Genomic DNA, 14,297 nt, shown 5'->3' with positions numbered 1-14,297 from the left:
TAAGATGTCTCACCGCTGCTAGTCCCGCTTGATGTGGGATGCATGTATACAGGCTCGCCACATCAAGCGTGGCCAGTGTCATGCCAGGAGGGATGGGTCCTAACTCTGCAAGCTGTCTTAACAGCGTGCTGGTGTCCTTCAGATGAGTGGGAGTGGCTTGAATGCATGGTTGCAAGAAAAAGTCTAAATATCTCGCTATTGGTTCACATATAGAGCCTCTGGCTGAGATTATAGGGCGCCCAGGCGGATGCTTTGCATCCTTGTGCAATTTAGGAATGGAATAGAAGATAGGCACTACAGGGTGTGAGCACTGTAGTTTGGTGTAAATGTCCTGGGAAATTAGCCCCTCCTCTTTGGCACCTAGTAACATCTGCTCTAGTTCTATCTTAAATCGAGCAGTAGGATCCCCATCAAGCAACACATATGTCTGACTGTCAGAAAGCAAGCGATCACATTCTGCAATATAAACATCAGTGTCCAAGATGACAATTGCGCCCCCTTTATCTGCACCCCTGATGATGATGTCCTGTCTGGCGCTCAGATCTTTAAGGGCACTGTATTCTTCTTTAGACATGTTCCTGTAAACATGTGGAGGAGGCTCGTCCTGCAAATGTTCTACCATCCGTGTGAATGTTTTGATGGCCATATTGTGAGACACCGGATCAAACTGTGAGCCAGACGTCAATCCTTTTATCTGGGGCATGGCAGGCCCTTTTCGTCTATGATCGACCTGTTTATCAAAGTGCTCTTTAAGTTTTAGGCTTCTGTTGAACCTGTAGGTATCAATCTTCCACTGGAAGTCATCTGGGGTTTTAGTCGGTACATAAGACAGTCCTCTGCTCAAAACTGCTGTCTCAGCTGTCGTTAATGTTGAACGGGATAGATTGAAGATTAAGTCCGACGCGGCTTGGGTGGTCTTCCTCCCCGCTTGCCGCCTCGATTGACCACCCCGTCTGGTGGGTTTCTTCTTCTGCCCGATGCCAATGCTCGGGTGACTGCCCCTAAAGGGACACCCTGGGCAGATGTCGCAGAGTCAGATATAGCTGTCTCATCTGTTTCACTTGCCGAAGTGCTTGCATGAGGTCTGTACGTCCTGCGTCGGTATATCCTCTCTGCCTTTCCTCTAGTAGCCACATCAGTTTTTGCTAGCCAGGTGTAAACCCTGTGTTGCTCATAATCGGCTTGTACACGAAGCAATTTAGTTTTCTTATACTTGAGCAACTCAAGCCGATATGTTTCTACCTGGTTCTTCAGCTTGTCCAGCCAGTTAGTGGTTTTGTCATCAGAAAGGCTCTGGAGGTGTTGCTCCTCAAATATACGCAGCTTCTCCCTGGTTACATTGACCTCCCGGGTAGATTCCTCTATAACCAGGAGCATGAGATCCATTGCACATTTGTTTAGGATAGAAATCCATCTTCTACAGAAGTTCGCATGGTGACGTCCAATAGTGGGGATGTTTTGTACCCGAAATCCCCTGGGGATCTGCTTACTTCTGTAGTAATCTGAGAGTGTGCGTCCATGGTACATAAAGTCCACTTCTCTCTTGCGTAATTTGTACAGCTCACGAAACAGTTCCTCATTGGAAGATGTCAACTTTTCTTCAAAGGCAGGCTCTTTTAGCAGAATATTTTCTGCCTCGATGTCAGAAAAACTTAAGACGTCATAATTGTCACATTGCAGTAAGTATGTCTGCGCGTCTCCAGGGTCCCCTTCAGAGGTGGCCATGTTGAATCCGGGGGGAAAAAACCTCTTCGGTGACTTACTGTAAATGTGAGTCACCTGCTGTCGCTGTATGCCTGTGACTTGTGCCAGTCAATACACCGTGAGTGCAGCGTGCTAGGTGCTGGGTGCTCGTGTGGCTTGCCGAGCCAGTGTCTGAATAGGTGATTCAAGAATATCTCAGGAGGGTGCCCCGACCTGGTAAAACCGGGAGAAAGCAACTCCAGGTTCCCCAAATATTCCAATCTGCTGGGTCTGGCACTCCTCGTCCCGGCTGGGTATTTGCTGGGTATTTCCCTTGTCCTATGTGTCTCGTTTCCCCCTTTTTGGGGGTCTCCGCCAGAGGTTCTGGATTAGACAGTTAGGTCCAGTTTGCTGTTGGCTTTATAGATTGATATAGAAGTACCTATATGACATTAGTAAGTTGTGCCCGCATGTTTTTTAAATTTTATGACTGCACTTTAATTCTATATTTGCACTTTAATTGGTACACCATCTAGAATGATTGTTCTAGACCTATTTTAAATACACTCACTTTGATTATACATAGTACACTCTGCTGGTACAGCGTGTGTCTTCCAGGTTGTCTCACAATTGTTCACAGATTCACGTTGTGTGATCAGATCTGCACTAACAGTTTTACTTTGTTTATGTTTTTGCTGTTGCTATAGCAACATATCCCCATGACAACGCTGGCTGTAGCCTGCGTGGACTCTCCTAGCGGCTGCGACGCCCGGCAGCGGAAGTTCGTCATCCGGAAGAGGCGGGGTTACCAAAACCGGAAGTGCGGACTCCGTGGTCCGGGACGCCGCCAGCCGCGACGGAGACGACCGAGCCAGGGGAAGGTAAGGTATTTAAGTTTGTTTGTTGCACTGTGTTTTCACTTGTCTTGCTGTATCTTGAAGAAGGGAGTCCGTCTCCCGAAACGTCATATTAAAGCACTTCTTTTTCACTCACTTGAAAGTCTCCTGAGTGCCGCCTTCCACGTATCCTATATATATATATATATATGTATATGTGTGTATATATATATATATATATATATATATATATATATATATAGAGAGAGAGAGATATGTATATTAAAGATGCTGTCTTAAGAGATTATATATATATATATATATATATATATACATACATACATACATACATACATACATACATACATACATACTGCTCAAAAAAATAAAGGGAACACTAAAATAACACATCCTAGATCTGAATGAATGAAATATTCTTATTAAATACTTTGTTCTTTACATAGTTGAATGTGCTGAAATCAAAATCACACAAAAGTTATCAATGGAAATCAAATTTATTAACCCATGGAGGTCTGGATTTGGAGTCACCCTCAAAATCAAAGTGGAAAAACACACTACAGGCTGATCCAACTTTGATGTAATGTCCTTAAAACAAGTCAAAATGAGGCTCAGTAGTGTGTGTGGCATCCACGTGCCTGTATGACCTCCCTACAACCCACACAAGTGGCTCAGGTAGTGCAGCTCATCCAGGATGGCACATCAATGCGAGCTGTGGCAAGAAGGTTTGCTGTGTCTGTCAGCGTAGTGTCCAGAGCATGGAGGCGCTACCAGGAGACAGGCCAGTACATCAGGAGACGTGGAGGAGGGAAATAACCCAGCAGCAGGACCGCTACCTCCACCTTTGTGCAAGGAGGAACAGGAGGAGCACTGCCAGAGCCCTGCAAAATGACCTCCAGCAAGCCACAAATGTGCATGTGTCTACTCAAACGATCAGAAACAGACTCCATGAGGGTGGTATGAGGGACCGACGTCCACAGGTGGGGGTTGTGCTTACAGCCCAACACCGTGCAGGACGTTTGGCATTTGCCAGAGAACACCAAGATTGGCAAATTCGCCACTGGCGCCCTGTGCTCTTCACAGATGAAAGCAGGTTCTCACTGAGCACATGTGACAGAGTCTGGAGACGCCAAGGAGAATGTTCTGCTGCCTGCAACATTCTCCAGCATGACCGGTTTGGCAGTGGATCAGTAATGGTGTGGGGTGGCATTTCTTTGGGGGCCACACAGCCCTCCATGTGCTCGCCAGAGGTAGCCTGACTGCCATTAGGTACCGAGATGAGATCCTCAGACCCCTTGTGAGACCATATGCTGGTGCGGTTGGCCCTGGGTTCCTCCTAATGCAAGACAATGCTAGACCTCATGTGGCTGGAGTGTGTCAGCAGTTCCTGCAAGACGAAGGCATTGATGCTATGGACTGGCCCGCCCGTTCCCCAGACCTGAATCCAATTGAGCACATCTGGGACATTATGTCGCTCCATCCACCAACGCCACGTTGCACCACAGACTGTCCAGGAGTTGGCGGATGCTTTAGTTGTAGGAAGGTCATACATGCACGTGTAGGCCACACACACTACTGAGCCTCATTTTGACTTGTTTTAAGGACATTACATCAAAGTTGGATCAGCCTGTAGTGTGTTTTGCCACTTTAATTTTGAGGGTGACTCCAAATCCAGACCTCCATGGGTTAAGAAATTTGATTTCCATTGATAACTTTTGTGTGATTTTGTTGTCAGCACATTCATCTATGTAAAGAACAAAGTATTTAATAATAATATTTCATTCATTCAGATCTAGGATGTGTTATTTTAGTGTTCCCTTTATTTTTTTGAGCAGTGTATAAAACATGCCCAAAGAGACATGAGTCTACTGGGTCCTAGAGTCAAAGCTATGTCGATTTCTGCTTGACGTGTCCTGTAGAATATGCAATGGACAGATGATGCCGACTTAAGAGGCATATGGAAGGCTGAGGATTGTGTGGAGAAGGGTTCTCGGACCTGGTCTCCACAGCTATAGCTGGTAATTCTGATCTTTTGCCTTATATTCCTGCACAGCCTAGGAAAGCACGACATTATCAAATGCAGCCTTTTGAACAAAGAAACAAGAAAGTCCGAGGTGCGTCCTTTCTTGCCAGAGGCGGGGGCAGAGGAAAGAAGCTGCACAACACAGCTAGTTCCCAGGAACAGAAGTCCTCCCCGGCCTCTACAAAATCCACCGCATGTCGCTGGGGCTCCACAGGCGGTGCTAGGCCCGGTGCGGGCACGCCTTCGTAAGTTCAGCCACAAGTGGGTTCACTCCCTGTTAGATCCCTGGGCAATAGATATTGTGTCTCAGGGATACAAGCTGGACTTTGAGAAGATGCCCCCTCACCGACGGCCCTGCCGGCTTCCCCCCCACGAGAGGGAAACAGTGTTAACTGCAATTCACAAATTGTATCTTCAACAGGTGGTGGTCAAGGTTCCCCTCCTTCAACAAGGAGGGTGTTATTATTCGACCATGTTGTAGTCCCGAAACCAGACTGTTCGGTCAGACCCATATTGAATTTAAAATCCCTGAACATATACCTGAAAAGGTTCAAGTTCAAGATGGAATCGCTAAGAGCGGTCATTGCAAGCCTGAAAGGGGGAGATTTTATGGTGACTCTGGACATAAAGGATGCATACCTTCATGTCCCCATTTATCCACCTCATCAGGCGTACCTCAGAATTGCGGTACGGGATTATCATTACCAATTTCAGACGTTGCCGTTTGGTCTCTCCGCGGCCCCGAGAATATTCACCAAGGTAATGGCGGAAATGATGGTGCTCCTGCGGAAGCAAGGTGTCCCTATTATCACGTACTTGGGGACGCTCTCATAAAAGCGAGATCAAAAGAGCAGTTGCTGAACAGCGTATCACTTTCTCTGGAAGTGTAACGGCAACACGGCTGGATTCTATATATTCCAAGGTCGCAGTTGGTTCCTACAGCTCATCTGCCTCTCCTAGGCATGATCCTAGACACAGACCAGAAAAGGGTTTATCTCCCGATAGAAAGAGCTCAGGAGCTCGTGACACTGGTCAGGAATCTATTAAAACCAAAACAGGTGTCAGTGCATCACTGCACTCGAGTCCTGGGAAGGATGGAGGCATCATACGAGGCCATTCCCTTCGGCTGGTTCCATGCGAGGACCTTCCAATGGGACTTACTGGACAAGTGGTCCGGATCACATCTTCAGATGCATCGGTTAATCACCCTATCCCCCAGGGCCAGGGTGTCTCTCCTGTGGTGGCTGCAGAGTACTCACCTTCTCGAAGGTCGCAGATTCGGCATTCAGGACTGGGTCCTGGTGACCACGGATGCAAGCCTCCGAGGGTGGGGGGCAGTCACACAGGGAAGAAATTTCTAAGGGCTGTGGTCAAGTCAGGAGACTTGCCTTCACATCAACATCCTGGAACTAAGGGCCATATACAATGCCCTACGTCAAGCGGAGTCCCTGCTTCGCGACCAACCGGTTCTGATTCGGTCAGACAATTTCACCGCAGTGGCTCATGTAAACCGCCAAGGCGGCACAAGGAGCAGAGTGGCGATGGCGGAAGCCACCAGAATTCTTCGCTGGGCGGAGAATCACGTAAGCGCACTGTCAGCAGTGTTCGTTCCGGGAGTGGACAACTGGGAAGCAGACTTTCTCAGCAGGCACGACCTCCACCCGGGAGAGTGGGGACTTCATCAAGAAGTCTTCACGCAGATTGCAAGTCGGTGGGAACTGCCACAGGTGGACATGATGGCATCCCGCCTCAACAAAAAGCTGCAGAGATATTGCACCAGGTCAAGAGACCCTCATGCGATAGCTGTAGACGCACTGGTGACACCGTGGGTGTTCCCGTCGGTCTATGTATTTCCTCCTCTTCCTCTCATACCCAAGTTGCTGAGAATCATAAGGAAAAGAGGAGTGAGAACAATACTCTTTGTTCCGGATTGGCCAAGAAGGACTTGGTATCCAGATCTGCAAGAAATGCTCACAGAGGACCCGTGGCCTCTGCCTCTAGGACAGGACTTGTGCAACAGGGGCCCTGTCTGTTCCAAGACTTACCGCGGCTGCGTTTGACGGCATGGCGGTTGAACGCCGGATCCTAGCAGAAAAAGGCATTCCGGGTGAGGTCATTCCTACGCTGATAGAGGCTAGGAAGAATGTGACGGCTCAACATTATCACCGTATATGGCGAAAATATGTGGCTTGGTGTGAGGCCAGGAATGCCCCTACGGAGGAATTCCAGCTGGGCCTTTTCCTTCACTTCCTGCAGTCGGGAGTGACTTTGGGCCTTAAATTGGGTTCCATTAAGGTTCAGATTTCGGCCTTATCCATTTTCTTTCAAAAAGAACTGGCTTCTCTGCCTGAAGTTCAGACGTTTGTAAAGGGAGTGCTGCATATTCAGCCCCCTTTTGTGCCTCCAGTGGCACCTTGGGATCTTAACGTGGTGTTGAGTTTCCTGAAATCACACTGGTTTGAACCACTCAAAACGGTGGAAATAGCATGACCACCTTCCACGTGAGATATTTTATTAGCCTTGGCTTCGGCTAGGCGTGTGTCAGAATTGGTGGCTTTGTCACATAAAAGCCCTTATCTGGTTTTCCATGCGGATAGGGCAGAATTGCGGACCTGCCCACAATTTCTACCGAAAGTGGTTTCATCCTTTCATATAAACCAACCTATTGTGGTGCCTGTGGCTACTCCTGACTTGGAGGATTCCGAGTCACTGGATGTAGTCGGGGCTTTGAAGGTTTATGTAGCCAGAACGGCTAAGGTCAGGAAAACAGAATCTTTGTTTATCCTGTATGCTTCCAACAAGCTTGGGGCGCCTGCTTCAAAGCAAACTATTGCTCGCTGGATCTGTAACACGATTCAGCTCATTCTGCGGCTGGGTTGCCGCTGCCTAAATCAGTTAAGGCCCATTCCACAAGGAAGGTGGGCTCTTCTTGGGCGGCTGCCCGAGGGGTCTCAGCATTACAGCTTTGCCGAGCGGCTACTTGGTCGGGTTCAAACACTTTTGCAAAGTTCTACAAGTTTGATACCCTGGCTGAGGAGGACCTTGTGTTTGCTCATTCGGTGCTGCAGAGTCATCTGCACTCTCCCGCCCGTTTGGGAGCTTTGGTATAATCCCCATGGTCCTTACGGAGTCCCCAGCATCCACTAGGACGTTAGAGAAAATAAGATTTTACTTACCGGTAAATCTATTTCTCGTAGTCCGTAGTGGATGCTGGGCGCCCGTCCCAAGTGCGGACTTCTTCTGCAATGCTTGTATATAGTTATTGCTTAAATAAGGGTTATGTTATAGTTGCATCAGAGTTTATCTGATGCTCTGTTGTTGTTCATACTGTTAACTGGGTAAAGTTATCACAAGTTATACGGTGTGATTGGTGTGGCTGGTATGAGTCTTTCTTCCGGGCACAGTTTCTCTAACTGAGGTCTGGAGGAGGGACATAGAGGGAGGAGCCAGAGCACACCAGAATCTAAATTCTTTCTTAAAGTGCCCATGTCTCCTGCGGAGCCCGTCTATTCCCCATGGTCCTTACGGAGTCCCCAGCATCCACTACGGACTACGAGAAATAGATTTACCGGTAAGTAAAATCTTATTTTTCTATTAATGTATATGCATCCCCTCTCCCCTGTATAATGGCAGACCTCCCCTCACAGAGCGTTTACACTACACTTTTCTATTAATGTATATGCATCCCCTCTCCCCTGTATAATGGCAGACCTCCCCTCACAGAGCGTTTACACTACACTTTTCTATTAATGTATATGCATCCCCTCTCCCCTGTATAATGGCAGACCTCCCCTCACAGAGCGTTTACACTACACTTTTCTATTAATGTATATGCATCCCCTCTCCCCTGTATAATGGCAGACCTCCCCTCACTGTGACCTTCCACAGCTTCATTTTGGCAATATGAGATTTGAAATTGTCAACCCAGCAGCTTTTGTCACAGTCACAGCTGGCAGAAAGCAGTTACCTACCTCATCTAATCTACAGACCACAGGGGCCAGCAGAATTAATCCCTGGCACTGCAGGAATACAGCAGCAGAAACTCATCCGTGCACCTGGTGGGGGTTGGCCAAAAAATATGAAATTTCTCCCAGCCTTTGCTACTATATGGGGGTTTACTTGTAGGTCACTACCAGGAACATGTTACATCCAGAAACAGGCGCACCCTCTTTATCCACAGATAGGCTGCAGACTTGGGGCCTGATTCAGCATGGGTTGTAGTTGTGCGACAAATCACACTACAACCCTTTACACTAACATGTAGGGGGACGCCTAGTACATGGGCAAGTCCAGGTCCTGCCCCCTCATTCGCTAACATGCGTGCGCATCACTTTACAGCGATGCACTTGCATGATTAGGGTTGCCCCAGGTTGGAGGGCATCCATCCTTTGGATCGCAGCGGTTGCGTGGCCGTCGCGGCCCACCCCGCAAGCGGTCCGGAAACTCCTGCGGTGTCCGGACCGTGCGCCCCCCCAATGGTGCGTCAACACACGGCATCGATGCCCTGTTAAGGCCCCCCGGGACTTAAACTGCGTTCTGAAGAGAACGTAGTTTAAGACCTTGCACATGTTTGTACCGGTTTCATAGCGATTTTAGCACATTACTGTACAGTGCTGAGTCGGGGCCTTAGTGAATTATTCAGGCTTGTTAGCAAACCAAAATAGCACACTAATGGACGAAACCATGTGCACTGCAGGGGAGGCAGATATAACATTTGCAGAGAGATTTAGATTTGGGTGGGTTGTATTGTTTCTGTGCAGTGTAAATACTGGCTGCTTTATTTTTACACTGCAATTTAGATTTCAGTTTGAACACACCACACCCAAATCTAACTCTCTCTGCACGTTACATCTGCCCCACCTGCAGTGCAGCTTGGTTTTGCCCATTAGTGTGCTTTTTGTGGTTTGCTAACAACCTGAATAAGGCTCTTAGGCCCTCATTCCGAGTTGTTCGCTCGCAAGGCGAATGTAGCAGAGTTACACACGCTAAGCCGCCGCCTACTGGGAGTGAATCTAAACATCTTAAATGTGCGACCGATGTATTCGCAATATTGCGATCAAAACCGAGTTAGCAGTTTCTGAGTAACTCCAGACTTACTCTGCCTGTGCGATCAATTCAGTGCTTTTCGGTCCCGGCTGACGTCATAAACACACCCAGCGTTCGCCCAAGCACTCCCACCGTTTCTCCAGACACGCCTGCGTTTTTTCCGGAAACGGTAGCGTTTCCTGCCACACGCCCCTAAAACGCCGTACATCCGCCCAGTAACACCCATTTCCTGTCAATCACAATGCGTTCTCCGGAGCGACGAAAAAGCCGTGAGTAAAATTACTTTCTTCTTAGTAAAGTTACTTGACGCATGCGCAGTGCGAACATTACGCATGCGCACTAAGAGAATTCTCACTGCGATGCGATGAAAAATACCGAGCGAACAACTCGGAATGAGGGCCTTAGTGCAGACCTGTAACCATGTGGTTTATAGGTACCTGAAAGCCTGGGGCTTATTTCCCTTTTTCTATATTTTACACATCGGGAAGTGTAGACTAGGCTTCTACTCTGTTTATTTAGGGGCATTGGATCCCTGACCTTTTAGGGGGGCACCTGGCTTTTTGGCAAAACCATTCTAGATCAGGGGTGGTGGATTAAGCTCCGGAAAGGAAGTTCTGAAGACACTTGCCATTTAGACTGGTCTTTTGGCCCCAATGATTGGGTAACACCACTCTGATTAGAAGCATCCATTAGACTTTCTAGTAAAATACAGCGCGTGATTGTTTTGGCAAGGGTGTGTAGGTTATTTAAAAAGGAAAAAAAAATTAAGTAAACCTTAATCTGCCTGTATAGCTGTGCGGCCTGCAGACCAGGGATTTGTTTCCTCTTGCAGGGAAATGGATTTGTTGCAGACAATAGTAATCTGGCACCAAGGTCAGTGGCTACAGATGAAGGAAATTCTCTTTTGTGCTTTGGACTATACTTTCTTTCCTGTTCTTCATTTTTGCTGTATTCTAAATTTAACCCTACAGCATCCCCGAAACGTCTCTTAAAAAGCACCCATCAATTGCGACACTAACTCCTGGTTAATTTTTAGCACTGTGCTATTGTCTCGAGGGCAACTTCTATAATAAGGGATGTATAAAAGCAATAGAAGACATACATAAAAAAAAAGCAACTACATGGATGGATTATAATCCATGCATTAGATTATAATGAGACAAATGTGTTGGTTTTTTTTTTTTTTAATGTAGGTATCTTTTGGAGAGGTCTAGTGGGCCTAAATGGGGTACTAGCCAGACTTTCCAAAAGTGCTGGGATAAGTGTTACAGGATATTCCACCAGGTTAATGCACCTGGCATTGTCTGGGTTGGTACTCGTAGAACATTTTTGTAAGTGATGTGAAGTAGCTGTATCAAGTGATATTTACTGATATGGCAGTAACTGACAAAGCTAAATGATTTATTGCTGTTGTAAATGTTAGCAGGTGCTAGGAGTCCACCCCCTTCTAAAAATAAAATTAGTATCCAAACAATGGTCCAGCACCAGGTACAGAGACCATGCTTTCCAACCACATTTGCAACAGCTACTGTCAAAATAAGATGCATCAATCCCAAAGGAATGGAAGGATCATTTATGACCCAATTAGGATATGCCATATATAAAGTATAATAGATAATTTGTAGAAAGAGGTTATTTTCGAGCAATGGCCCTCATTCCGAGTTGTTCGCTCGCTAGCTGCTTTTAGCAGCATTGCACACGCTAAGCCGCCGCCCTCTGGTAGTGTATCTTAGCATAGCAGAATTGCGAACGAAAGATTAGCAGAATTGCGAATAGAAATTTCTTAGCAGTTTCTGAGTAGCTCCAGACTTACTCCTACATTGCGATCAGTTCAGTCAGTTTCGTTCCTGGTTTGACGTCACAAACACACCCAGCGTTCGCCCAGACACTCCCCCGTTTCTCCAGACACTCCCGCGTTTTCCCCAGAAACGCCAGCGTTTTTTCGCACACGCCCAGAAAACGGCCAGTTTCTGCCCAGAAACACCCACTTCCTGTCAATTACACTCCGATCACCAGAACGATGAAAAATCCTCGTTATGCCGTGAGTAAAATACCTAACTTTTGTGTAAAATAACTAAGCGCATGCGCTCTGCGAACCATGCGCAGTAAGCGACTAATCGCAATATAGCGAAAATCGGCAACAAGCGAGCAACTCGGAATGACCCCCAATGTGCGCAATAAAACCTTTAAGTGCAGCTACACCATATACTTGAGAGGAAATCCACAACCACTCAGAAGAAATAGACAAAGTACAAATAAAATAGTACAAAGCAATACAGCGCATTCTAAGGAACCATGTGTCCTTCCACCAAATAAATATGTAAATAAAAAGGATTCACCCTTTAGCTATCCGATTTTTCAAACTAGCAGATCGATCTGTTCCAATATCCACAGAATTTAATCTACTTTCCAAGAACACCTGGGAGACTCCCAAAATTTTGGGGAGTCAGTCAGACCCTCAGAGAACTAGGTGACCCTTCCTAGGTAAATGGACACGATGTGGAGCATAATACTGTTAATCTTGGGTCCACGGGGAGGTGGCCGGACTAATATGACACGATTCTCATGTCCTAATGACCAGAAGCGCCTCCAGCCAGAACAAAGGACAAGCCAGAGTCCAGGGCACAGGCCAGATAATTTGTAGCCTAAAGACAAACTAAAATCTGTCCTATATCCCAGTATGTGAGGCCTGTTGGCAGATAACCATTTTTGGTCTGAATTGGTATCAGTTTCCCCCATCATAGGGACAGAGGAAAATAGGATTTTAATTACCTACCGGTAAATCATTTCTCTTATGTCCTAGAGGATGCTGGGGACTCCGTAAGGACCATGGGGTATAGACGGGCTCCGCAGGAGACATGGGCACTCTAAAGACTTTAGAATGGGTGTGCACTGGCTCTTCCCTCTATGCCCCTCCTCCAGACCCCAGTTAGATCCTGTGCCCAGAGGAGACTGGGTGCATTGCAGGGGAGCTCTCCTGAGTTTCTCTGAAAAAGACTTTTGTTAGGTTTTTTATTTTCAGGGAGCACTGCTGGCAACAGGCTCCCTGCTTCGAGGGACTGAGGGGAGAGAAGCAAACCTACTTAAATGATAGGCTCTGCTTCTTAGGCTACTGGACACCATTAGCTCCAGAGGGTCGGAACGCAGGTCTCACCCTCTCCATTTGTCCCAGAGCCGCGCCGCCGTCCTCCTCCTCACAGAGCCGGAAGATAGAAGCCGGGTGAGTATAAGAAGAAAGACCTCAGATCTTCACTGAGGTAACGCGCACTATTGCTCCCACAAGTACACACGCAGCGGGCACTGTAAGGGCGCAGGGGGTCACCCTGGCCAGCAATATTAACCTCAAAGGGACACTGGTAGATGAATTAAATACTGCAGAGGTGGTATATTAACAAACACCCGCCAGTATAAATAATTTGAGCGGGACCGAAGCCCATCGGTGAGGGGGCGGAGCTTGATACTCCAGCACTAACCAGCGCCATTTTCTCCACAGCACACTGCAGAGAAGCTGGCTCCCCGGACTCTCCCCTGCTGAACACGGTTACAGAGGGCAAAAAAGAGGGGGGGGGTCACATTTAATTGGAGCAGTGAGTGTATTTATATATTTTTATAAAAGCGCTGTACTAACTGGGATTTTATTCCAGTGTCCGGTGGCGCTGGCATACTCTGTCTCTCCAAAGGGCCTTATTGGGGGACTGTCTCCATATAGATATATCCCTGTGTGTGTGGGGGTGTCGGTACGTGTGTGTCGGCATGTCTGAAGCGGAGGTGGAGCAGATAATTGTGGTGTCTCCGTCGGCAATGCCGACACCTGATTGGTTGGACATGTGGAATGTTTTAAATGCAAATGTGGCTTTATTACATAAGAGATTAGACAAAACAGAGTCCAGGGATAATACAGGGAGTCAATCAATGGCTTTGACGGTGTCACAAGGCCCTTCAGGGTCTCAAAAACATCCCCTATCCCAAATAGCAGACACTGATACCGACACAGATTCTGACTCCAGTGTCGACTACGATGATGCGAGGTTACACCCAAGGGTGGCCAAAAGTATTCATTATATGATTATTGCAATAAAAGATGTTTTGCATATCACAGATGACCCCTCTGTCCCTGACACGAGGGTATGCATGTTTAAGGAAAAGAAACCTGAGGTAACCTTTCCCCCATCTCATGAGCTGAACGCGTTATTTGAAAAAGCTTGGGAGACTCCAGACAAAAAACTGCAGATTCCCAAGAGGATTCTTATGGCGTATCCTTTCCCTGCACAGGACAGGGTACGGTGGGAATCCTTGCCCAGGGTGGACAAGGCTTTAACGCGCTTGTCCAAGAAGGTGGCGCTACCGTCTCCAGACACGGCAGCCTTCAAGGATCCTGCTGATCGCAACAGGAAGCTACCTTAAAATCTATTTATACACATACGGGTGCTTTACTCAGACCGGCAATAGCATTGGCTTGGGTTTGTAGCGCAGTAGCAGCTTGGACAGATACCTTATCAGCTGACATTGATACTCTAGATAGGGATACCATTTTATTGACCTTAGGTCACATTAAAGACGCAGTCTTATATATGAGAGACACTCGGAGAGACGTTGGGCTGCTAGGTTCGAGAGCCAACGCCATGGCGATTTCTGCTAGGCGAGCCCTGTGGACCCGCCAATGGACGGGTGATGCCGACTCATAGAGGCAT

Source organism: Pseudophryne corroboree, chromosome 4, assembly GCF_028390025.1.
Source record: "Pseudophryne corroboree isolate aPseCor3 chromosome 4, aPseCor3.hap2, whole genome shotgun sequence".
In the NCBI taxonomy this organism is placed as follows: Eukaryota; Metazoa; Chordata; class Amphibia; order Anura; family Myobatrachidae; genus Pseudophryne; species Pseudophryne corroboree.
Note: the sequence above shows the minus strand (reverse complement) of the source record.